The 24,372-nt window shown below is 50.6% G+C and overlaps 2 pseudogenes; both read right to left on the reverse strand.

Annotated features, from left to right (window-relative positions):
* Positions 1-702: 702 nt before the first annotated feature.
* LOC146178010 (U2 spliceosomal RNA) lies at positions 703-875 on the reverse strand (annotated as a pseudogene).
* Positions 876-23,133: 22,258 nt separating this feature from the next.
* On the reverse strand, positions 23,134-23,315 carry LOC146178011 (U2 spliceosomal RNA; annotated as a pseudogene).
* Positions 23,316-24,372: the final 1,057 nt, after the last annotated feature.

Here is a 24,372-nt window from a genome sequence, read left to right on the forward strand (position 1 = left end):
AGTGGGCGAAGTTGCATCTTGCATTTTCACCAATTGTGAGGCCGTCATTTTTGCCAACACCCAGGGCACTTCTGAAATACATGCGGTGTGGACTTGACAACACATCTGAAAGCAATAGGAAAACACAAGCTAGCTGGCCCATGGCAGCAGAAGTTGTGCCCGAACAGTCCCGGGTTCACTTGGCATCACCCACTAATGCTCGCTGTCGTTTTCTCGCAGCGCTGGCCGCGGCCCGACCGGTGACATCGCCCTCTGTTGCACATTATAGTGATCTAGAATACTTTACATTGATCACCAAGTGCATGCCACTATCTCTTTTTTAGGAGTGACCAATGCAAATATGTTCAGGTTAGTCATGCTGTTATTATTGGAATTCCTGCATGGTCTTCGAAACGAGAGCACAAAACATCTATATTTAGTCAGCGGGGAGGGGGGCTTTATCTATGAAAACAATTTATTTAAACGTATGGAGAGAGAATCAACTTTATTGCGATGAAAGTACACACCTGTCGCAGCGAAAGATACCCGCTCCATACAGCATTCACAGCAGGCACAATAAAAAGAAATTTCGGGTTTAAAAAAGCCTGCACGGCAACATTCCTTCGCAAGCACAGCGCATATCTCGATAGATCTGTGTAAATCCATTAATTCAGCACAGCGAAAAGCGACTTATTTTTGAATTCGGTATTGCCACCCCTGAGGGATGGGTTGGCCGATTCTAGCTGTAGTGCAATGCCGGATCAACCCGTGGCGGAGGTGAAACAAGCTTCAAACACTCCGCCTCAGTACAAAAATACGTTTAATATCTCAGGTCCATGTCGGACCCATACCAGATATTAAGCTGATAAGAATAGTTACTACACAAAGAGAAGTTTATTGACTTCCAAACTCATAAAGCACAATACATTGACAATGTGGACCCATCAATACATACTCTTATATAAAGGATACAGAATAATGTGCCGATACAATACAGATGTTGTAAATCACTTTACATTAACAGTCTTATCCCCATATCAGAGTCTTTATACCATTTATACCATTTATACCCTTTTATACCATTTATATCAATTGGTACAAAAAGGGATACAAAAGATACAATAATAAAGGGAGTACAACTCAAATCTCTCCATCCCAATGCACTAGAAGGGGAAAGGGTATGTACATGCATACATGTTATGATACAATGCACACTACTTGTGGCATCAATACAACAATGTCGGCATGGTTAGCCCATTTGGTCTCACAACAAAGAACCGTGTGTGCCAGCGCTGCAGAAACCGCGCCTCCCCGTCTACTTCGAGCCGCTCTGACAGGTATTCCCAGAGCAGGAGGCGCAGGCTCTGCAGCGCCGGGTACATGGCTCGTGCCGGCTGCCTGCGTGCTTCCGCCAGGCAGCGGCGCTTCCAGAGGACGAAAAAGGTACATGCCACGACAGGCCGCGCAAATGCACCCCGCGGTTGTTTTCCCCGCACCGAAAACATGCGGTAGACTAGGTGCCACATAACTTTTGATACGCGACACTCAAAAGCAAAATGATCGCCTATCTCCGGTGCTCCGCACTGCGGGCACTGACTGTTAGGGACAACCCCCCATCGATAGAGACGGTCCCGAGCACGCCCCACCGCCGTCGCCACTCAAAGTCTTTGACTTGATCTGGCATTGTGCTCGTGGCCCATGTTCTCCATCTCCTAGAATCGGTTCGCTCCGCCTCTTCTGCGCTGAGGCGAGCGCACGCCATGAGGGCACTTATTTCTGTTTGCGGCACCTCCTCAACGTTTACGTCTGGCAGCTCTCCTGGGTTTCCTGGAACCTGGCGGCCGCTTGGTAGAAGGGGGGCAGCGTTTCCGCTCGCGGTCCCAAATGTCTTTGAGGAGTGAAGGCCCTCCTCGCAGTGCTCAGCCAGTATAAGAGTAGGGGCCGTCCTGGGTAATCTGATTTGTCCAAAAGGCTCACGACTAGCATGGTCAGCACAGTCCGCGCAACCGTCTGGACGCACGGTATTCCGAGGCCTCCCCTATTACGGGGAAGTCTGTCCTCCTCAGAAGAAGGTGCCTACTAGGGAGGAGAGTCTCCCTGCCGTGCGTCTTGGCATCACTGCCACCCTTGCTACGTAGAGCGCGAAGGCAAGCGCGCTGTTCTTAATCACTGCGACTTTGGCGGCCGTTGCCAATTCAAAACGCGCAGCGTTTGAGAATACCCTGTTGGCTTGGTCGATGGCTTGAGTCCAAGTGGCTGGAGACACGCTTGCTTCTCGAAAGAGGACTCCCATTTAATTTTACCTAAATCAGCCGAGAAGCGGTGACAATCTGCGCTCCGCGCTTCGAAGCCCCCTTGGTCGACCAGGGGTTCAGCCCTAGTCACTGCATGTGCGGCCGGCGATGAGGCTGTTGAATACCGTGCTCTTTCTGATGCATGAGCACTGTGGACATATCATGGCTTTTCAAGCGCTCACCTTCTAGTGCAAATATGCTGACAAAGACCTAATCTGCTCACAATGTTCATTGCAATTACTCCGAATCAAGGTAAACCATGGTTTTTGGACCGGTCGGTTAGTGTCGCATTGCTCCCAAGTGACATACGACGCGGCGCCCGCGCCTATGGAGAGGGCGCTGCGGTAGAGGTTTGCGTAGGAGGGTGCCTCGAAGTAGCGCGCCAGCGGCGCTGGTATCGAGGCACCCTAGGTTTGCGTAAACTCACTGGGTTTGCGTAGGGCTATGTAGGACACCCTAGCTTTGCGCCACGCCGGTCCCGCGCCGATACGGCAGCTCTGCCAACGCTGCAGCAGCTGGGTGCATTCATTTAGTGTTTTTTTTTTTAAATCCACATATCCTGTTTTTATCGGTGAATGTGTATGCATTCTCGGCTGTACTATGGTGGCTGTAGCTGTACTGAACATGCTATCCTGCAGTCATTCAGTATACGGGGGCGCTGGCATTGTCCATGAATTTGTAATTGACGACCTACAAATAGCATACGCGCTGCCGGACATTATTTCTCGAGCGCAAAATTTTCAAAATACTTGCTCTAGAAGGGTTGTTCTTTCGCTTATCTTTTTCAGAATCTTTTGTAGACAAGACAAGCATATTACAAAGCATTTTGAGCCAGAATATTCCAGCAGGCACCGGCGTAACATGGATAAGAGACGCTTTTGTCCTCCCGGTGGCCGTTTCTCTTAATATTTCAGTAAGGTAGAAAGTTGACGAGTTGGTAATTAGGCATGACTGAAAAAATGCACTGCGCTAGAAAAGACGACGACTAAACACATAACGAACTGGACTCGATGCAAACAAGTTGTTTAAGTGCTTGGTCGTATTCTTTTTTTAGCGCAGTGCATTTTTTCAATCACTTCTCTTAATATTACAAGGGCAGGGTTCCGTTCCGCATAAAGGGAAGCGACGTTTCACCGAACCGCTCGCCCACTCAACCAGCCGCCTTTGGGAGGCCGGTTCGGAACCTGAGACTGCGATCTCCCAACCCTCTTTGTCTGTGAGGTTCCAGCGAAATGGTGGTTGGAATTCTCGGCATAGATATAAAATGTGGTCAAAGTTGGCTCTCGGAGCCCCACAAAGAGAGCATTCGGGTTTGTAATGGCCTGGGTGGATAAGGGCTACCAAAGCCGGTGAAGAGAATGTGCGAGCCTGGAGGCTGTCTCCAGGTAGTTTGCTGTTCTTTCGAGAGGGAGATGTGTGGTGGACGATAGACAAGTCTTTGTTCCCTGTAATGGAACGTTATTTCATGATATGTGACGAGCCGGTCCCTAACGTTACCCTGGTCTACGATGTGCTCTGCTTGGTTGACGTACGCTCGCGCAAGAGAGTGGGCCACTTCGTTGCCGGGGTTACCTGCGTGGGCTGGCATCCAAACTATTTGAACTGATCTGAGTTCTGTGGAGCAAGAATTGAGAATTTTTCGTGTGGTAGAATGAATCTGTTCCCGTGCAATATTCATGATTGCTGTTTTAGAGTCGCTCAGAATGAGTGTGGCAGCGGAGGAGGAAATGGCAATTGCTATGGCTTCAGCTTCAAGTGAAGAAGTTATTTTGATCGAGCACGATCGAGGCTATGCGTTTAAAGTAATGCGACGCTACACTGATGATGTAGGCCGAATTGTGAATGTACTCTGCCGCGTCCACGTAGACTACGTCTTTGTCGTTTGCAAGAGTTTTGTGTAATGCCTTGGCGCGAGCTTCGCGTCTGGCCTGGTTGTGAACTGGGTGTACGTTTTTGGGCAGAGGATGAACTATGAGTTTGTCCCTGATGTGTGTTGGGATGGGGTGGGTGTTGTTGGGGGGTGGACCGTGGACTTGTTGGCTGGATCTTGAAAGGAGAGAAGGTGTCTACCTGTATCTGTAGCTGATAGTCTGTCTGAGCCGTGCGGTGAGCTTCAGTTAGCTCTTGTAGTGTATTGCGTACTCCCAAACTAGAGCGTATCCCAAACCTCTTCCACTATTTATATGCAGACGATATTGCCTTATGGACTACCGTGGGCAATGTCAGGACCCAGGAAGAAACCTTTCAAGCAGGTGCGGGCGCGGTAGTGGAGTACGCTGGGCCCATAGAAATGTTGCCCGGCGAAGAGACTAATGCCACAAGCTGCAGACGAGAAGAAAGAACCTTCGCAAATAACTGACTTGAAAACACTGTATCCAAAGGTAGCAACAGTCTCATCGAATTTATAGCAATATATGTTTTAAAGGAAAATGAGTGCGGGCTAGATCCGGGACAGACCTTCCTCGAGGGGACGATCGGCTAGAGACCCAGACTATCAAACTAGCTGCATATACGCAAACTACATCAAAATATGATGCTTCTCTCTGTGAGTGTGTGAATTCTAGGTTACTGCACATGTTACCCTAGAGTTCGGTGTTGGCGCTCGCATTATTCATAAATTATTATCTTAGCTGTGTGTACCATGTATGGTCACATTTTCCACCTGAGCTCTGAAGTACGCCTTTCATAATTGGCTCACAGGAATGGAAAGGCGCTGTATCTGTCACACTTGCTTCTGTGGACGCCTGAATCATGCAGTAAGGGAAGGAAGGAAGGTGCGAGTGAAAGTGGAGCTGGTTACAATGGAAAGGCGCGGTATCTGTCACACTTGTTTCTGTGTACACCTGAATCGCGCCGTAAGGGAATGAAGGTAGGTGGGAGTGAACGTGGAGCTTGTTACGAGGGACAACGCTGACGCCGCGAAACTCAGGAATGGGTGCCAATGGCCTGCGCTCTAAAATAGTGTGCGCTTAAAATTGAGCTTCGAAGTGGACACAGCATTGAAAGTACGCGACGACGTGTTCTCAAAATGATTTCTTGAGCCCTCGGCTTTCCGGAGGTAAAGGTAGCAAGTCAGCAGTTCTTGTAATGCGACATCATTGGTCCTCAGCCGCTAGTATCGTCACAAATGGCCATAAACTCGCACGTTTAACAGACACCACAGGTCCGGCGGAGTAAAGGTATGGGATAGACTTGGCGCCCCCCTAAAAGACCCCCGCCTCCCCTGTGCGCACTCCCATGATTGCAAGTGTTGTCAAAGGAAACGACACGCATTTTCGGCCCATGGAAAGCCGCTCAGACCCTCTCCGGGGTCCCGCCACAAACTCTCACGTTACTCGGCCGCTCCGTTCTCGGACATCTGGTTGGAGAGATATGGTGAGAGGGACCGAGTGGACCATGCCGCCACTGAACCGGACCCTTTGGGGCAGTCTGTGATAGTACGCCGTTTGAGCGAGTGCTAACGAAACGAAGGAACAATAAATCTGTTCCCTTGTCTTTTTTTTTGTTTAATGACTGCATCGACTACACAAGTGTGAGGGAAGGATAGCCCGTGCAAACAAAATCTTGCGAATAGCATGCAGGGTGCGGAGCACCCACCTTTGGAAAGGGAATATTGTTAAATTGTATAAACATGTAATGAGCGATCGAATAAGTTGTCAAAATTTAGTCGGTGTCACATGATGGTCCCTCAGGAGTGATGCAGAATCCTCCGTTGTACTTCTCTCTAAATGACGAATTACAAAAATCTTAAAAAAAAGCATAGTAGCATTACTATGCAGTTTTGCGCAAGATACCTTGGAAATCATCTGAGTGAATTTTAATCAACTGGTGAAAAAAAACAACACTTTAGCGTTACCGATCGTCAAGGGCTGCCGATCGGCAGCTCTTGAAGATGAAAATGGGTATCGACCATAGCTTTTTATCATTTCTTTTTTTCAAGACAGGAATATTACTAGTGCCAGGGTTCGTTGAAGTCACGATTGGCGGAATATATATCTACCGCTGGACAACTGCTGTTGACGTTGCGAATATGGATATGGTTACTTCGCTAAGAGATATATGTAGAGGCGATTGTGCAGGCTTCAGAAATGATGTAAGGCCTGTCACTTCTAGCAGTGGCATGACTGTCTACCACAGCAAGTGAGAATTTATAGAAATAACATGAGTGTAAATGTTTGAGAATAGCGAAAGCCCCCAAAAGAAAAAGTGCACTATTAACATATGAAAAATGTGCGCCTTGACGGCTCATTTGAAGAGGCTGCATATGGCTGATTTGTGCCGCCTTTGCCCGTAGCAAAAACAGAAACAAATTAGCCAACTCAGGGAAGAGGTGGGAAAATGGCAAAGGTTTTTATGAAAGCATAGAAGACATGTCAAATTAGGATAGATGGAAATTAAAGGCGCCCTTTTTTAAGGTCTACAGTCTTCGCATCTCGTCATGCCTCGGATTCAGCCGACATGAACGGCCAAAGGCTTGACACGCTTCACACATTGTTTATTTTTTTCAGCGTGGCGTGTCTCTTAGTTCTAAAGAGATAAAGAATGACAAAGGTTCATGTGGATTGAACGCAATGAAATAGGAGCGACCATATATCGAGCACGCACTCGCTTCCAAGACAACCCACGTCAAGCACTTCGGAAAATTTAAAACTTTCGGAGTGGCACTTAAGCTCTCATTAAGATGCGTTTTCACATTTTTATTTTTTTTTGGCAATTTTTTGTAACTTTTATAAGCCGATTTTGCATCAGCAAACATTGGCTTTCCATTCTCTTAGAAGTTTGAACGCCTTTGAACACAGTTTCCTTTTTTGGTTATTTAATTGATCAATTACACCTTCTAAATTTTCTTAATTCAAGCATTAATTATCATTCTCAGTAATTTGACAATGTTGAACTCCCTTTTTCCAAATTTTACTTTCTTTAAATAATGAATTAGTTACAATGATTTCATTAACCAGTCGGGTATATCAAATCAATAAGTCATCAATCACAACAGTCACAAATAACCACGTAGTCTCCGACTATTTCCGACACTTGGTTCTGACTACTACGCCGACGCATTTTAAACCGATGGAACTGTATAAGATATATCGCTCAAAATCTAACGCGACTGGCTAGATTGATTCACCCTTAAGTGCTGCCATTGTTTGCACGCATCGTACTTGTATATTAGAGCAGGTATTAAAATGAAATGGCCAAATGCACATGCTCGAAAATGACTGTTCTGCCCATAGGGAATGATTATCGCAGATGCCCACCTGTTTCTAAGCAGCAATTGTCCTTGCTATCATGGGACACAAGCCCGCAAACAAAGCGCAGATAATGCCACGAAGCGTGAGTGATGCTTCAGCGCAGTTCGGAAGCACAATGGAAAGCGTCGATTCTTTAGGAGGCGACCATCTTGCCTGTCTCAAAGGTCGACCGCAGCGCCGCGGTGGCGGGAACGGCGGCGGGCCGCCTGCACCCTGTGGGTAGGGATGGATGGACTCAGAAAAAAAAAAAAAAAAAAACAAGAAATTTTAGAAAAAAAAAAAATGTTTTTCTAGTTATTTCCCGAGGCATGGCAAACAAAAAAAAAAAACCCACAAAGTATGATTTCCATAAAGAAAAATGATAATTTGCGCTAATTGATAGATGGCAGCTTCTAGGTAGGAAATAGCACTGAAAATGCTGCAGAAAGGATACAATTTCTTTGCTGTTATTTAGTTTTGGTCGCACAAATTGGGCTTACATCAGAGGAGGAGGAGGAAGATGAGGAGGAAAGGCAGGGAGGTTAACCCGTAAAAGCAACCGGTTTGTTACCGGGCACTGGTATAAGGGGGTGAGTGGATATAAAAGTCGTGAGAGAGGGATGGTTGAAGTTAGCACAGTGACATCACAGACATGCCACATCACATCACGTCACAGCCATGTCACTTGAGATAACAGCAAACTCATAGTTATTTGATCGGGCCTGTGCTTTTTATAAAGCGGAGCAGTGTCTGGGAGGCCTTCACCGCAGACAATCGCTGTGGTCAGGGACCTAAAATCTTAATTTCAGTCAATGGGCGACCATCTAGATGCGCCAGCGTACGGCACAGACACTAGGCTTATCTCAGAACGTTTGCGATAAATGCTGTTAAAACAATTACAAATGCCGAAAGGCTGGTGTTTTTTGTTTCCCCCTCTTTAGCTGAGTGTGAAAGCGCGAGCGAATGAAATATAGTCTTTATCCGCTCATTTGTATTTCCAATAAAGTACAAAGAAAATCTAGTCAGGTTGTGGTCTCATTGGTGAGAAGGTTTCGTTCGGGCGCTGATGCCGGTCCACCAGCGGAGGTGCCTGACGATCAGCCCATCGACCACCAATGCAGCAGCTGGCAGTTGTCGCGCGTCGTTGCGCCGTCGATAGTACGTCACGTTACTGGGATCTGACGTCACTTGCATTCACTGATACACGTATGAGCTTCATATGTCATTAAATTAAATGGTACTAACGACGCGTCTTGATAGGGCGAAACAGCATTTAATGGGTTTTTGGAGATACATTCAGATATATGTGAAAGGTTTGCTGTGTCCAGATTTTGGCTGTGGGGGACCTCACATTCAGAGAAAACACATAACATGCTTATAAATCCTCAAAACTTTGTGTCCCGACCCCTTTAGGAATAACGTGATAAAATGTGAATGCATACAAATTGAACTGGGAGAAAATGGTCTGAAACTCAGTATGAACAGATTAGAATAATCTGGGAAGACGCGAGCACAAACACATCGCCAGTACTAGAGCTCTAATTGGTATGTCAATGGTCTGAATAAAAAGTGCGATGAACTTTAATCTGCCTGCTAAACATCATAAGAAAACGAACAGAACTGGCAGTTCACATGCGTGTATTGTATTCACTAGAACAAACTGAGAGCGTACGCCAAACAGCATTTTTCTTTGTCAGATGGCTTACTGTACTAACGAGGAATGCGGTAAACGTTAAATTATCGAGAATTGATTAAGAAAAAAAGGGAGCCGTTGATAATAAAATAGTAGGATATAGCTTAAAATGCAGAAATGTCCGATACATATTTACGCATGGCTTATTTGTAGATAAATGGGGCAAACTTTGAACTGCATGTTATCATTTGCACGAGAAAAATAAAAGCACGAGCGAGAATAAGCATGTATAAAAACATACGATGAACATGCAGAGATGTTGCATGTAGACATGGTTCCGTGTTTGATGTAAAGAAAAATGAGATGAACTTCAAACAGTGCAAGATAACTCGCAGGAATATAAAAAAGCACATTTGAATGTAAATATAGAAAGACTAGACTAGTACCAGGAAGTAGAAAACACTGAAACGTGGCTAGATCTTACTGCCACATGATTGATTGCACCAGAAAAAAACAAATCATTAATGAAATATATATGAGACGAAAAAGCAACGTGCTAAGGAAAGGGAGGCATGGGAACACAGAACTATGCCTACCCGCACTACTACGAATTGCTGCCCTCTGGTTTCCAGCGCCACTCACCAAACTAGACACTTTAAGCTGTATGTTGGAACGAATGAGCACAGCTTCTGTAATCTGTGCCCAGTGGGCCTATGCCTGCACTTGATGTGCACAAAGAATAAATTTTACCGGTTCTTCTGACAAGCAATAGTGGAGACTGCAACACACATGGAAGCAACCTTCTAGAACCAACAAAGGTGTCATTGGTCTTTTCATAACCGTCTAAAAGCGGCGCGAGATTTGCACGAGCAGAACTCTGCTAAAAAAAAAAAATTACCGACGATTACGTTACTTCCAAATGCGAAATTTGAGCGCAGCAAATAAGCTGTTTCACCTTTTCGATAGATTGAGGCAAAGAAATCGAGCAACACATGTATGCGCTATCACAGAATTTTTTTTTTATTTTTCACACGTATTCCTTTAACAAACACTCCCTTCTCGGCGGCGGCGATGAGCTTCTGCTTCAGCCTCGCTTACTGCTCTGGATTCTGGCGGCGACGGCGCTGGGCCTCTGCTCTGGCAGCAGCAGCAGCAGCAGCAGCAGCAGCAGCAGCAGCAGCAGCAGCAGCAGCAGCAGCAGCAGCAGCAGCAGCAGCAGCAGCAGCAGCAGCAGCAGCAGCAGCAGCAGCAGCAGCAGCAGCAGCAGCAGCAGCAGCAGCAGCAGCAGCAGCAGCAGCAGCAGCAGCAGCAGCAGCAGCAGCAGCAGCAGCAGCAGCAGCAGCAGCAGCAGCAGCAGCAGCAGCAGCAGCAGCAGCAGCAGCAGCAGCAGCAGCAGCAGCAGCAGCAGCAGCAGCAGCAGCAGCAGCAGCAGCAGCAGCAGCAGCAGCAGCAGCAGCAGCAGCAGCAGCAGCAGCAGCAGCAGCAGCAGCAGCAGCAGCAGCAGCAGCAGCAGCAGCAGCAGCAGCAGCAGCAGCAGCAGCAGCAGCAGCAGCAGCAGCAGCAGCAGCAGCAGCAGCAGCAGCAGCAGCAGCAGCAGCAGCAGCAGCAGCAGCAGCAGCAGCAGCAGCAGCAGCAGCAGCAGCAGCAGCAGCAGCAGCAGCAGCAGCAGCAGCAGCAGCAGCAGCAGCAGCAGCAGCAGCAGCAGCAGCAGCAGCAGCAGCAGCAGCAGCAGCAGCAGCAGCAGCAGCAGCAGCAGCAGCAGCAGCAGCAGCAGCAGCAGCAGCAGCAGCAGCAGCAGCAGCAGCAGCAGCAGCAGCAGCAGCAGCAGCAGCAGCAGCAGCAGCAGCAGCAGCAGCAGCAGCAGCAGCAGCAGCAGCAGCAGCAGCAGCAGCAGCAGCAGCAGCAGCAGCAGCAGCAGCAGCAGCAGCAGCAGCAGCAGCAGCAGCAGCAGCAGCAGCAGCAGCAGCAGCAGCAGCAGCAGCAGCAGCAGCAGCAGCAGCAGCAGCAGCAGCAGCAGCAGCAGCAGCAGCAGCAGCAGCAGCAGCAGCAGCAGCAGCAGCAGCAGCAGCAGCAGCAGCAGCAGCAGCAGCAGCAGCAGCAGCAGCAGCAGCAGCAGCAGCAGCAGCAGCAGCAGCAGCAGCAGCAGCAGCAGCAGCAGCAGCAGCAGCAGCAGCAGCAGCAGCAGCAGCAGCAGCAGCAGCAGCAGCAGCAGCAGCAGCAGCAGCAGCAGCAGCAGCAGCAGCAGCAGCAGCAGCAGCAGCAGCAGCAGCAGCAGCAGCAGCAGCAGCAGCAGCAGCAGCAGCAGCAGCAGCAGCAGCAGCAGCAGCAGCAGCAGCAGCAGCAGCAGCAGCAGCAGCAGCAGCAGCAGCAGCAGCAGCAGCAGCAGCAGCAGCAGCAGCAGCAGCAGCAGCAGCAGCAGCAGCAGCAGCAGCAGCAGCAGCAGCAGCAGCAGCAGCAGCAGCAGCAGCAGCAGCAGCAGCAGCAGCAGCAGCAGCAGCAGCAGCAGCAGCAGCAGCAGCAGCAGCAGCAGCAGCAGCAGCAGCAGCAGCAGCAGCAGCAGCAGCAGCAGCAGCAGCAGCAGCAGCAGCAGCAGCAGCAGCAGCAGCAGCAGCAGCAGCAGCAGCAGCAGCAGCAGCAGCAGCAGCAGCAGCAGCAGCAGCAGCAGCAGCAGCAGCAGCAGCAGCAGCAGCAGCAGCAGCAGCAGCAGCAGCAGCAGCAGCAGCAGCAGCAGCAGCAGCAGCAGCAGCAGCAGCAGCAGCAGCAGCAGCAGCAGCAGCAGCAGCAGCAGCAGCAGCAGCAGCAGCAGCAGCAGCAGCAGCAGCAGCAGCAGCAGCAGCAGCAGCAGCAGCAGCAGCAGCAGCAGCAGCAGCAGCAGCAGCAGCAGCGGCGGCGGCGGCGGCGGCGGCGGCGGCGGCGGCGGCGGCGGCGGCGGCGGCGGCGGCGGCGGCGGCGGCGGCGGCGGCGGCGGCGGCGGCGGCGGCGGCGACTCGCTGCTGCTGCTGCTGCTGCTGCTGCTGCTGCTGCTGCTGCTGCTGCTGCTGCTGCTGCTGCTGCTGCGGCGGCGGCGGCGACTCGCTGCTGCTGCTGCTGCTGCTGCTGCTGCTGCTGCTGCTGCTGCTGCTGCTGCTGCTGCTGCTGCTGCTGCTGCTGCTGCTGCTGCAGCAGCAGCAGCAGCAGCAGCAGCAGCAGCAGCAGCAGCAGCAGCAGCAGCAGCAGCAGCAGCAGCAGCGGCGGCGGCGGCGGCGGCGGCGGCGGCGGCGGCGGCGGCGGCGGCGGCGGCGGCGGCGGCGGCGGCGGCGGCGGCGGCGGCGGCGGCGGCGGCGGCGGCGGCGGCGGCGGCGGCGGCGCCGCCGCCGCCGCCGCCGCCGCCGTTGCCGCCGCCGCCGGAGAACTGGCAGATAATTTCGCAGTGGCGAACGGCAGCAGCAATTTCGGCTCGGGCGGTGCACATATACAGATCCGCTGCCATCGATCTGGCTCTCTGATTGCCACCGCACAGGGGTTGCATTGGAGGAGGAGTGAAGAAAGGAATTAAGTTCGAGCCGTCGCTTTGACAACCGGAGACTCGCAGGAAGAGGGGGAGGGGGGCGGCGTGTACACCCAGCGGCAAACGATGGGGGCAGAAGCGCACGCAGCAAGCGGACAGTGCGATAAAGGGAGGAGGGAAGAGATAGCAGCGTCTGACTGATGCTGCTGACGCCGATAGTGAGTCAACCCCAGCTGCGGAGTTGGTATCAGGGACAACGCCGCCGATGCCGACGCAAACAATATGATACCCTCGCTTCCGCAGCGCCAAGAACCAGGTATAGCTGTGGGAAGGTGGTCACGTATTCGTCGACGTGCCGGGGCCTACGTGAAATAACCGGCGCGTCGGAAACTGAAGAGCACCCTATCCGCCACACAGGAACAGGGGGGGGGGGGTTGGACCCTCCCCTCCTCTTTCTGCGTGGCGGCGACGGTGTTCTATGCAGTCACGTTATCTTGACTCTCTAGCGGCGTCAGCGGCATCCAGCGATATCAGTCGGTCGCTGCTAGCGCTGGGGGAATGAAAGGGGGGCGGAGCTGGTTACGAGGCCGACGCCGACGCGAAACCCAGGAACGGACGCCGAAGAGCTGCGCTCTAAAAAAAGACTGTTTGCAGTTTAATGCAGCTACACTTCTTGATAAATACGACTAATTAATATTGTGCACAAGTTCCGACCATACCTATATGGACGCTACTTCACCATAGTTACTGATCACCATTCGCTATGCTGGCTCATCGGACTTCGCGATCCATCTGGTCGTCTGGTGCGCTGGGAATTACGCCTACAAGAATACAACTTTGGTGTCGCGTACAAGAGTGGACGACATCACAGTCATGCGGACTGCTTGTCATGGCACCCATTGCCGACTTCCGTTAACGATGAAGACGGCTTCGACGGGTGTTTAGCCTCAATCGCGTCGACGTTTCCTAGTATGGCGACCTTTAGGCGAGAACAACACAACAAACGGTCACGACAGCCTCTTATACAAGAGGCAGAAGGAAAGGCAGAGTCAACGCAGTTTACTATCGAAGATGGTGTTTTTCGCAAGAAGTACTCAGTTGACGGTGCTGCCCTCCTTTTGGTAGTCCCAAAAAGTCTCCGTGCACAAGTTTTGCCAGCCATGCACGATCCTCTGGACATCTATGCTTCTGTCGAACCCTGCACCGAATTCGCCAGCGTTTTTATTGGCCACAAATTTATAAGACCACCAAAATATACGTTGCGACATGTTAAAAATGCCAACGACTTAAGGCACGCACCACCACTTTGGCCGGACCTTTACAACCCGTCAAGCCACCTACCTCCTCTTTTGAAAATATTGGAATGGACCTGCTCGGTCCTTTTCCAAAGACTGTAGAGCGCTACCGCTGGGTTATCGTCTGCGTTGACTATCTTACCAGATACGCGGAGACCGCTGCTCGCGCTACCGCAAAGGCTACTGATGTTCCGTCGTTTCTTTTGCATTCCGTTATTCTTCGCCATGGCGCACGACGCCTCGTAGCGGTGCACTGAGAAGCAGCAGAAGCAACAGAAGAAGCGGAGGAAGCGAGGCGCGCGCAGACTGATCCGGGTTTTTCTGAGCCGTGTGCGTCCGTCCTTCATACGAAGTTCACCTGTATTAAAAACATTTCATCCGTTACAATATTTTCAAAGTTTTCCAATATTTGAGGGTAAAAAAAGCTTTTTTTCCTTGTTTTTTCTTTCCAACCTTTAAAATTTCCGGAAATTTTACATCCCTACATGTGAGCGAACCGAGGAGATGCGGAGCTGAAAGAGATCTATAAACTACGGTATATAAACGTTGGATTACAGTAGCTACAGTGTGGCTGCACGATGAACAATAGATATGCGACGCGAAAATGTTGGCGAGTGTCGGCGAAGTGGAGCGCTATGCTACGGTAGCGTGCAAATGCTTGATGTTTTAAATACGGCGGTCCAACTAGGTCAAAATACTGGCGTTTGCGGGTGGTAGGCGACCACGGTCATTAAAGCGCGGTTCACACTACGGAAACAGTTGGTCGACTCTTTCCGGCGACAGCGTTTTCGTGTAGCGTTGGTGACCCTGTCGCTCGCACGCTTCAAGATGAACTGTCCGGGAATACATCTCTACAGAATATAGAAAGCGAATACAGAAGCTTCGGCGGGAACACTTGGCGAACTCCTTGTGGCACTGAAGAAAACCGCTTCATCAATTCGCTACTCCGCTGCTCTCAGGCGTAGCCGTTCCTATGGTCCCCGCTCGCCTACTCTCTTTCATAGGTGACGCCTGCACACGGAAAAGGAGGGGATCCAATGCGACCCCGCCACATCGGTTTCAATACGGGCCCCTGCTCTACTGCTTGCAAGACGCCGTGCCGCGGAGTACAACAAAGCGATGAAGGGGACCTTGTTTTCGTTTGCTGTTTACAACGACAAAAACCATTAAAAAACGATCAGTCACCGTTAAGTACATGCTATGATGATGTTGTCGTCCGGATTTTCGCTATGCTGGTGAATAAGCGAAACACTGCAGACAGTCGCTGTTTAGTTTTCGTTGCCCAAATCTGCCATAACGAGGTAAATCCCTGGCAATCTGCCTTTTTTCTCAGCTGTTTGTGCAGTGTGGTGAGCTGCTTGGAAACAAGTTCTTGGGGAAGAAGTTTCCACAGTGACGGGCGCACGTATTTTGTCCATGCCGCTGTTGTGTTCCCGCACTGTGAACCGGGCTTAGAGGAACCTGTGCTCAGATTGGGAACTTCTTTGATGAAAGCAGGGCTTTGGCTCTTTGCACTCGCATGTCTGAATTAAATTCAGGGCGCATATTCTTCGGGAGAGGTAGGATTTTCAAGCGAGTTCGCAGGCTTATTGGAAGCGACTCTTTGTCCTGTCTTGTTGGGGGGTAACTGACTGGGAGAGGTCAAGGATAAACCGTCCGGTCGGTGTGTGGGTTATCCGTTCGTACTGAGATGTGAGGTGGGCCTCTACCAGCTCGCTAAGAGTGTTGTGGACTCCAAGGGCATTGAAGCGCTCCATTTAGGTGTTTATGGTGAGACCAAGTGCGGACTTGAACGCCCGTCTGATCAGGCAATCAACACGTTGTGTTTCTGCTACGTCAAGTTTGAGGTAGGGTAACGTGTAGGTAATTCTAATAATGACAAATGCCTGGACCAGGCGGACGAGATCAGTTTCCTTCATACCCGAATACCGGTTAGCGATTCGACGTATGAGACGCACTGTCTGAGAGACGCTAGCCTTGAGGCGATCTATACCAGTAAAATAGAGACGTGGTCCATGTCCATGCAGCCGAGAAGCGGACCGTAATGCATTCACGATTGTGACTGTAAATTATCAGGGTCAACAACTCACGGCTGGTTCGGTCATTACCAATGACTCGGAGGAAGCGGAGGAGGCTGCGATCGCCATCGCTATAAGCTCATCTCTCTGGCATCTCGTCGTCATCTCTCTGGCAGAGAACAGCACCTAGCCCTCGATCCCTTGCATCACACTGGACCGTGAATTCTCGGTCATAGTCTGGAGCTCGCAGTACCGAACGGCTAATCAGCACAGCCTTCAGGTTTACGAAGGAGGCTTCCTTTTGTTCGTCCCAGACTACATTTGTCGGTTCTGTCTTGCGGAGAGCGTCGGTCAGAGGGCTAGCCACAGCTGAATAGTTAGGGATGTAGTGATTGTAGTATCCCGTCAGCCCCAGGAATGCCCGAATTTCCGTCTTCGTGCTCGGCCGCGGGTAGTCTGCTACCGCAGAAATCTTAATCTCGCTGGGTTTCCTGAAACCTTGACCTACATTGTGACCCAAGTAGTCCACGGTCGCCCTTGCCAGGCAACATTTCTCGGCCTTTACGGTTAGCCCTGCTTGACGCAAAAGGCTCAGTACAGCTCTTAGATGTACCATATGGTCCGCCCATGAGTCGGAAAAAACCGCAATGTCATCTAAATAAGGCACCGCGAATGTTTCACACCCCTTTAAAACCCTATCCATGAGTCGGGAAAAACAAAATGGAGCATTTTTGAGCCCGAAACTCATCATTGTTGGCTGGTAGCTGCCCGTCGGAGTGACGAAAGCCGCGTATCTGCTGGCGCGTTCAGTGAGCGGCACTTGCCAGTATCCTCGAGTAAGGTCCGGCGTAGTCACATATGCCGCTCTACTGACCTGTTCTACTCTCTCCTCGATATTCGGAATAGGATACACGATCCCTGGTGAGAGAATTTAGCTTTCGGTAGTCTACCACAGGCCTAGGGTCTTTACCGGGAGCTTCTACTAATATCATAGGCGAACCATAATCGCTTTCTGAGGGTTTTATTACTCCCAATTCCAGCATGCGAGTTACTTCCCTATCCAGAATTTCTCTTTGCCTTGGAGAAAATCGGTAGCACCTTAATCACACTGGCACGTCTGAAGTCAGCTCAATATCTTGCTCAGTCAAATCAGTCCTGCCTGGCCTGTCCACGAAGCAGACCTCAAACTCTGTTATTATCTCGCCCAGATCGGACAGCTAGGATGTCTTCAGTTCTCCTCTCTGCTCGGTCTTTTTGAGAAGCTCCTGAGCGTTGCTTTATTTTCCGCTGAGGCAAATCAAGTTGTTCCCCATCTCCTCGGGAAGGTTTAACGTTATATTTACCACGGTTTCCCTCTGCACATAAGGCTTCATAAGATTGCAACGATAAATGCGCACTTCTTTACGCCTACCGGGGATTTTCACTGCGTAGTTAGTGTTAGAAAGCTTTGCAACGACTTCAGCAGGTCCTTCCCACTGTACTTCGAGCTTATTCTGCCTTGAACCTCTCAGCAACATTACCTGGTCCCCGATACGAAACGTCCTTTGACTTCCTGACTTATCATAGTACACTTTGGAACGAGCCTGGGCTGACTTAATGCTGGCCTCAACGAGTTCCTTAGTGTTATGTAAGCGATTCAGGAGGTTCAAAATGAATTCTACTACTGTTGGGTCTTCTCCGCGCCCCTCTCAGGCTTCGCGCACCATTCGCAAAGGTGAGCGCAGTGACCATCCGTACACCAACTCGGCTGGGCTAAAACCAGTGGATTCGTGCGGCACTGACCGCAAAGCGAAAAGTGCTGCAGGCAGGCAGGTATCCCATTCGCGCTTGTTTTCATAGCACAGTCCCCTCAGGACGCGTTTGAGAACAGAATTCCATCTTTCTACGCAGTTGCTCTGCGGACGGTGGATCGAGCTGTGCACTACCTTAATGCCGCATCGCTCGAGAAATGAGGTGGTGAGGACACTTGTGAAAACGCTACCCTGATCACTTTGGACCTCGGAAGGGAATCCAACTCGTGCAAACACTGAGAGCAGCGAATCCACTACACTCTCGGACGTCACCTCGCGCAGCGGAACAGCCTCTGGAAACTTTGTGGCTGGGCATAACATAGTGAGGATATAACGGTACCCTGACTCTGTCACAGGAAGTGGCCCAACTATATCTATTACTAACCGGTGAAACGGCTCGGTGATGATTGGTACTAACACCATCGGAGCTTTCCACTTATCTTGCGCCTTTCCAACCCGCTGGCACGTGTCGCATGACCGTACAAAATTTTCCGTGTCCTTAAAACATCCAGGCCAATAGTTTTCTTGCAACAGCCTCTGCTTTGTTTTCCTTATTTCAAGGTGACATGAGCACGAGCTGCCATGGGAAAGTCGCAGTAAGTCTTCGCGGTACTTTTTGGGAACGACTAATCGGTCCCGCTCTACTCCGCGCTTATCCTTGAATAAGCGATACAGCACTCCCTTTCTCATCTCGAAAGAAATATTGTTTGCTGTCTTAGTGGCGCGGTGGCGCTCCCTTATCTCCTGTATCTTGGGATCATTGGCTTGATCCATAGCTATGTCCTCTCGGGTTCCACTTAGAAGTCTCGTGAGATTACTAGACACTGGCGGCAAGAGGTTACTCTCAAGAACGTCCTCATTCCGCGTCTCATCAAGCTCGCTTTCAAGTTGACTTATCTGAAATGCCTCGCTCTCAAAGTTTTCTGACCGGCTATCTTCCGCATCGACCACTGTTTTAACTGCCGTTTCCTCCGCTGTGGAATTTTCTGGAATGAGCAGTGTAGCTAGTTCTCGCGCCTTTGAACGTGTTAAGGCTTGCACAACTCTGCCTTCGAAAAGGATGCCCCTTTTTCGCAGCAGCATGTCCGATTTGTTGGAAAACAAATACGGATAGCACTTAGGAAGCTTTCCTGAAACGGCAGCCTCGGTTGGTAACTCGCCGAAAGGGCCTCGATGACCACGTTCACGATTGGCAAGCACGCACTCCGTTCCTCCACTACCTGGCGGATCCTTGCACACTGTCCTGTATAGTCGGAAGGCGACACATACGCCGGATGGACAACATCCATCGTTGCTGCCGAATCGCGCAGCACCTTGCAAGGCTTCCCGTTGACAACTAGGTCATGCATGTAGGGTTCCAAAAGCTTCATGTTTTCATCGCAGTCACTGACATACGAGAAATCAATCTTTTCTTTCCGGCAGTTGACGGCAATGTGACCCTGCTCATTACACTTTAAGCATGTGAGCGGCTTCCTATCCTCAAGCTTGTTTTTTGTGTTCTGAGCGTTGGTCACTTCCCCACTTTTCTCACTGCCGTCCTTTCTAGGGAGTTTGCCTGAAGAAGCCTTCCTTTCTTCGTTTGCAACTCTAGCAAAGTGCCTTTCCTGACGGTTATTCACACTCAACTTGGGATTGCCGGGCCTATCCACTGCTGGGTTGCTGAATTGTCGGCGCAAAGCGTACTCCTCAATGAGTTCGGCAGCTTCAGTTGCCGACTTAATGTCGCCTCGGTCCTGTAACTAATTTCTTTCTTTTCTGGGAGGCAGTTATAAAACTGCTCCAAAAGAATTCGCTCGACTACAGCGTCCCTATCACTGTAGAAATCAGTGCTCCTTAGCCACTCGCCCAAACTGATTTTTAAATTGTGCAGGAATTCAGGGTAACTCTCGTCCCTGGACTTAGTAGCGTTCTGAAAACGTTGTCTGAACGCCTCGGCGCTAAGCCTATACATTCTCAGAAGGCAAGCCTTGACCTTCTCGTAGTTGTCCGCGTCCTCCTTGCTTAGCCGCGCGACAACCTCCGCTGCCTGGCAGGGCAGAACCGTCAATAATCTCTGAGACTGTGGGCGATTTCTCTGCCCGAGGGATGCGCACGACAAACACACAGTGGGCCGTATGACAAACATCTTTAATCTCACAGGGATCGTCGTAGTCGGTGCTAGGTCGTCGTCCGGGTGGCTGCGGGTCGTTTCCGTGGAGAGCGCCAGGAGCGAAGCAGGAACGAGGAGCCAGGGACCAAGAGAGAGCGAGACGGCGGCGCGTGTCTTCTTTTATAGCCCCCTCGCGCGGGACCGGTTATCCCCGAGCGAGCGGGGAGAGGGAAACGGGCACCGCGCAGGGAGCATTGGGAAGTGGCGCGGCCTTCGAATGCGCGGCGCGCCACGAGCCCTACATCTTCCCTCCCCTCAGCGTCCGACCCGGGCTCCGCCAACAGCCGGTCCATGTCCATGTTCGAGCCCGGGTCGGCGTAAAATATGAAGGCTTGTCGCCTGGCTCTGGCGGGATGCCATCTCAGCTGGTCCGTGGGACGGGAGAAGCAGCAGGCATAGCGGGACTGTTCCGGCTGGTCCCTCCCCGGCAGCGGCCACATCCTCGGGGTCACAGCGCAGCTGGGCTCGGCCAGGGATACGCCTGGCAGCGGCCCTGAGCTCTGCTTTACATCGTTGACCCCTTTCCACGTGGCGCCGTGCTGGATGCACATTGCAGCAGGCGTTTCCGCCCCGGGCACACCTGGCTTCCCGAGGCCCGTACTCCAGCCCTGGGCAGCGGGCTCCAATCCAGACTTGTTGAAGACGGCCAGCATGGCTGCGCTGGTCACAATGATGGGCCACAAACCGCTACAAACTAGGGGGGTACCCCCTGTTTAAGTGGCCCCTCCTTGAACCATGCGCTGGGTGCGGTTTCCCGCCCCAGCGGCGGTGGTTCATCTGGCTGCTGCAAATCTTATCAGAATGCATTCTGAAAGAAGCAAAGACGTTAGACAAAGTAGTGCACTACCTTGGCCTTAGGTTATAGCGTAGGTTGCGAACCGGGTTGCTACATGTACGCCTTACTTTGGGGGAGATCGCTGCATCGCTTTGAGCTTCCCCCGCTTCACAGTTATCGTCCTTGCGAAGGTGGTAAGCTTTCAAGTCTGCGACGTGCACCGGACCAGCGGTTTCACCGCTCGCCAACAACCGGAGCTGGTAGGTGAGTGGCGCAGTTCGTGCCATAACTTCGAACGGTCCGCGCCACGAGCCCTACAAGACCAAGGACAGTTTTTCGCAGGTTCGCTCAAATTTAGCCAGATACAGACCGATATCCACTGATATCACATATGGCTGCATGTACTTTGACATCTTGAAATCTGCCTCCTTGTTGAGAAGAGGCACCGCTAGCTGGGGACAATTGCCCGACCTCTTGCTCAACTCTAGTTCTAATTTGCTTCAGCCTTTTTGCTTCGCTCTTAATTTCACGCTCACGCCTCTTTTCCCCCTTTTCCCGCTCTTTCTGCTGTCTGAGCTGCTCCTCCTTTTTTTGTCGGATGAGGTTCCATGCTTGACTGAGCTCCTCATCATCGGTTCCCAAATCAGTGATTGCCTTTAAAATCAAGAGTTTTCGTGCGAAACCACTTATATAAATTCTCAATTCCTCACACAATAGCAACAGTTCCGGTTTCTGCAGGTCCATGATCGCTTCGAGTTTCGGCTACTTCCAAAAGAACTGTGCAAACTACCAAACCTAAAGGCGTTTCAACACTCTTTACCAGTTCTAAAATCTAACCCTGTTCAAGAACCTGGTCCACATCAAATAAAAAGCCAAGCACTCACCCACACATGCGATCGATGTTCCGAGCTGCTCTCTTGTTGGCCGATTGTTCCTCCTGCTTGTTGCTTGAGATGCCACCTGCAATCACCAGATGTTGTGGCTTGTAGATTCAGATACCAACACTGGTCACCAGTTGTCGTGACGCTGGGACTTAGTCGACCCGGCCTTCACTTGGTAGCGTGCAGACTCCGGGTTGATGAAGGACTGAATCTTCGAAGTTGGTAAAATATATACAAGGAGGTTTAATGGCACTTTGAGAAAACTTATTTACATGAAAAAAAGGTATATCAGCAAAATGGCAAGCGTTAAGAGTTCATAGCGAGAAGCATCTGCATGAGCCGTTTACCCAGGGCTAAGAGCGTCATTTCGTGCTCTGCAACGTCCTTAAATCCCCCTATGTCCAGCCCCTCTCTGAAGATGCTGACCAATCAGTCCCAGGGCACACCCCTCAGATATCGGCAACCAATCGATCACATCACTGCACTGATGGTCTGATGCACTGACTGGTCCAGTATTGTTTCGTCGGGCGTGGTCACTTGTTGGCGGGTAGAGCTTGGGAGCGGCGAGGAGGTAAATTTCTATTCTTCTGTAAAGGTTCGCTACGTTGGTTCTGGCAAGTGGATTTCCTTCTCAGAAACCCAAGTGTACGTGCGCGCCACGAATACTGCTCCCAGCATTGCCCCTTTCCGGCAATTGCAACCCTTTCCTGCATTCCCGGGAAATCGTCTAATGGCCGTAATCCTCGTGCTCCTTTCCTCTCCTGTACGTCAGCGGACGTGTCACTCCGATCTTCTCCTTTGGACAATAGACATTCCTCACTTGACAATAGCGCCTCTAGACGGGAAGGGTGAACAGTTGAACAAAAGCACTTCCGGCGTTTTCCCACAGGGCGACGTTTCATTGTATTTTCCTTGAGATTCCCTTGACAGGGCCAACTTGGCAGTTGCAGGGTCACGACAAAGCAAAGCATGCTCACACAAAAAGATTCATGGGAACATGCTCAATTAGAGCCCTTGCACCAACAGCACATATCAATACCATGCCCAATAGTGCGCGCAAGCGCGGACCATGCACGGTCACAACACATCACCCACTAACACTCGCTATCGCTTTCTCGCAGCGCTGGCCGCGCCCCGACCAGTGACATCGCCCTTTCTTGCACAACACGCATCAGTTTTTGTCACAAAGTGCACGCCATTATCTCTGTTCTAGAAGTAAGCAATGCAAATATGTTCAAGTTAGTCATGCTGTTATTATTGGAATTCCTGCATGATCTTCGGAATGAGAGGACAAAACATCTTTTATTTATTTAGTCAGCGGGGAGGCGGGCTTTATCTATGAAAATAATTGATTACAAAATCTATGGAGAGAGAATCAACTTTATTGCGATGAAAGTACACCTGTCGCAGCGAAAGATACCCGCTTCATTACGGTATTCACAGCAGGCACGAAACCAAGAAATTTCGGATTTGTAAGAGCCTGCATATGGGAACATTCCTTCGCAAGCACAGCGCTCATTTGTAGACAGATCTGTGTAAACCCGGTGGTTCAGTACAGCGAAAAGTTTCTTATTTTTGAATTCTAAATCGTGGGCACCCCTGATGGGTGGACTGATTCCAGCTGTAGTGCAATGCCGGATCAACCCGTGGCGGAGGTGAAGCGAGCTTCAAGCACTCCGCCGAAGTACAAAATATGTGCAATATCCTAAGTTCATGCCGGAACCATACCTGATAAAAACACATACTACACAATTGATCTTAGCTCAAGGAGCCGAGAAGCTCCGCGCTTCGAAGCCCTTTTGACCGACTCGCCATTCAGCCCAAGTCACTGCATGTGCGGCCAGCGATGAAGCTCTTGAATACCGAGCTTGTTCTGATGCATCAGCATTGTGGACGTATTATGGCTTTTCAAGCGATCATCGTTTAGTGCAAATATTTTGACAAAGACCTAATCTGCTCACAATTTACATTGCAATTACTTCGAATCAAGGTAAACCATGGTTCCTGGACCGGCCGGTCGGTGTCTCATTGCTCGCACGTGACATACGACGCGCCGCTCGCGCCTAGGCAGATGTCGCTGCGGTAGAGGTTTTCGTAGGGTGCCTCGATGTAGTGCGCCGGCGGCGCTGGTATCGAGGCACCCTAGGTTTGCGCCACGCTGGTTCCGCGCCGATACGGCAGCACTGCCAACGCTGCAGCAGCTGGGTGCATTCATTTAGTGTTTTTTTTTTTTAGTCCACATATCCAGTTTTTCTATGTGAATGTGTTTGCATTCTCGGCTCTACTGAACATGCTATCCTGCAGTCAGTCAGTGTACGTGGGCGCTGGCAATGTCCATGAATTTGGAATTGACGACCTACATGTAGCATACGCGCTGCCGGACATTATTTCTCGAGCGCAAAATTTTCGAAATACTTGCTTTAAAAGGGTTGGTATTTCGCTTATCTTTTTCAGAATTTTTTGTAGAAAAGACAGCCCTATTCCAAAGCATTTTAAGCCAGAATATTCCAGCAATCACCGGCGTAACAATTGAATAAGCTCTCCTCCCGGTGGCCGTTTCTCTTAATATTGCACTAAGGTAGAAAGTTGGACGAGTTGGTAATTAGACATGACTGAAAAAATTCACTGCGCTAGAAAAGACGACGACTAAACGCTTAAAGAACTGGACCCGTTGCAAACAAGTTGTTTAAGTGTTTGGTCGTATTCTTTTTTTAGCGCATGACATTTTTTCAATCACTTCTCTTACCATTGCAAGGGCAGGTTTCCGCATAAAGGGAAGCGACGTTTCACCGAACCGCTACCCACCCCCCCTTATACCACCTCCCAAAAAAGTCCCTTCG

Source organism: Amblyomma maculatum, chromosome 10, assembly GCF_055883805.1.
Source record: "Amblyomma maculatum isolate TAMU_Amacu chromosome 10, ASM5588380v1, whole genome shotgun sequence".
Classification (NCBI taxonomy): Eukaryota; Metazoa; Arthropoda; class Arachnida; order Ixodida; family Ixodidae; genus Amblyomma; species Amblyomma maculatum.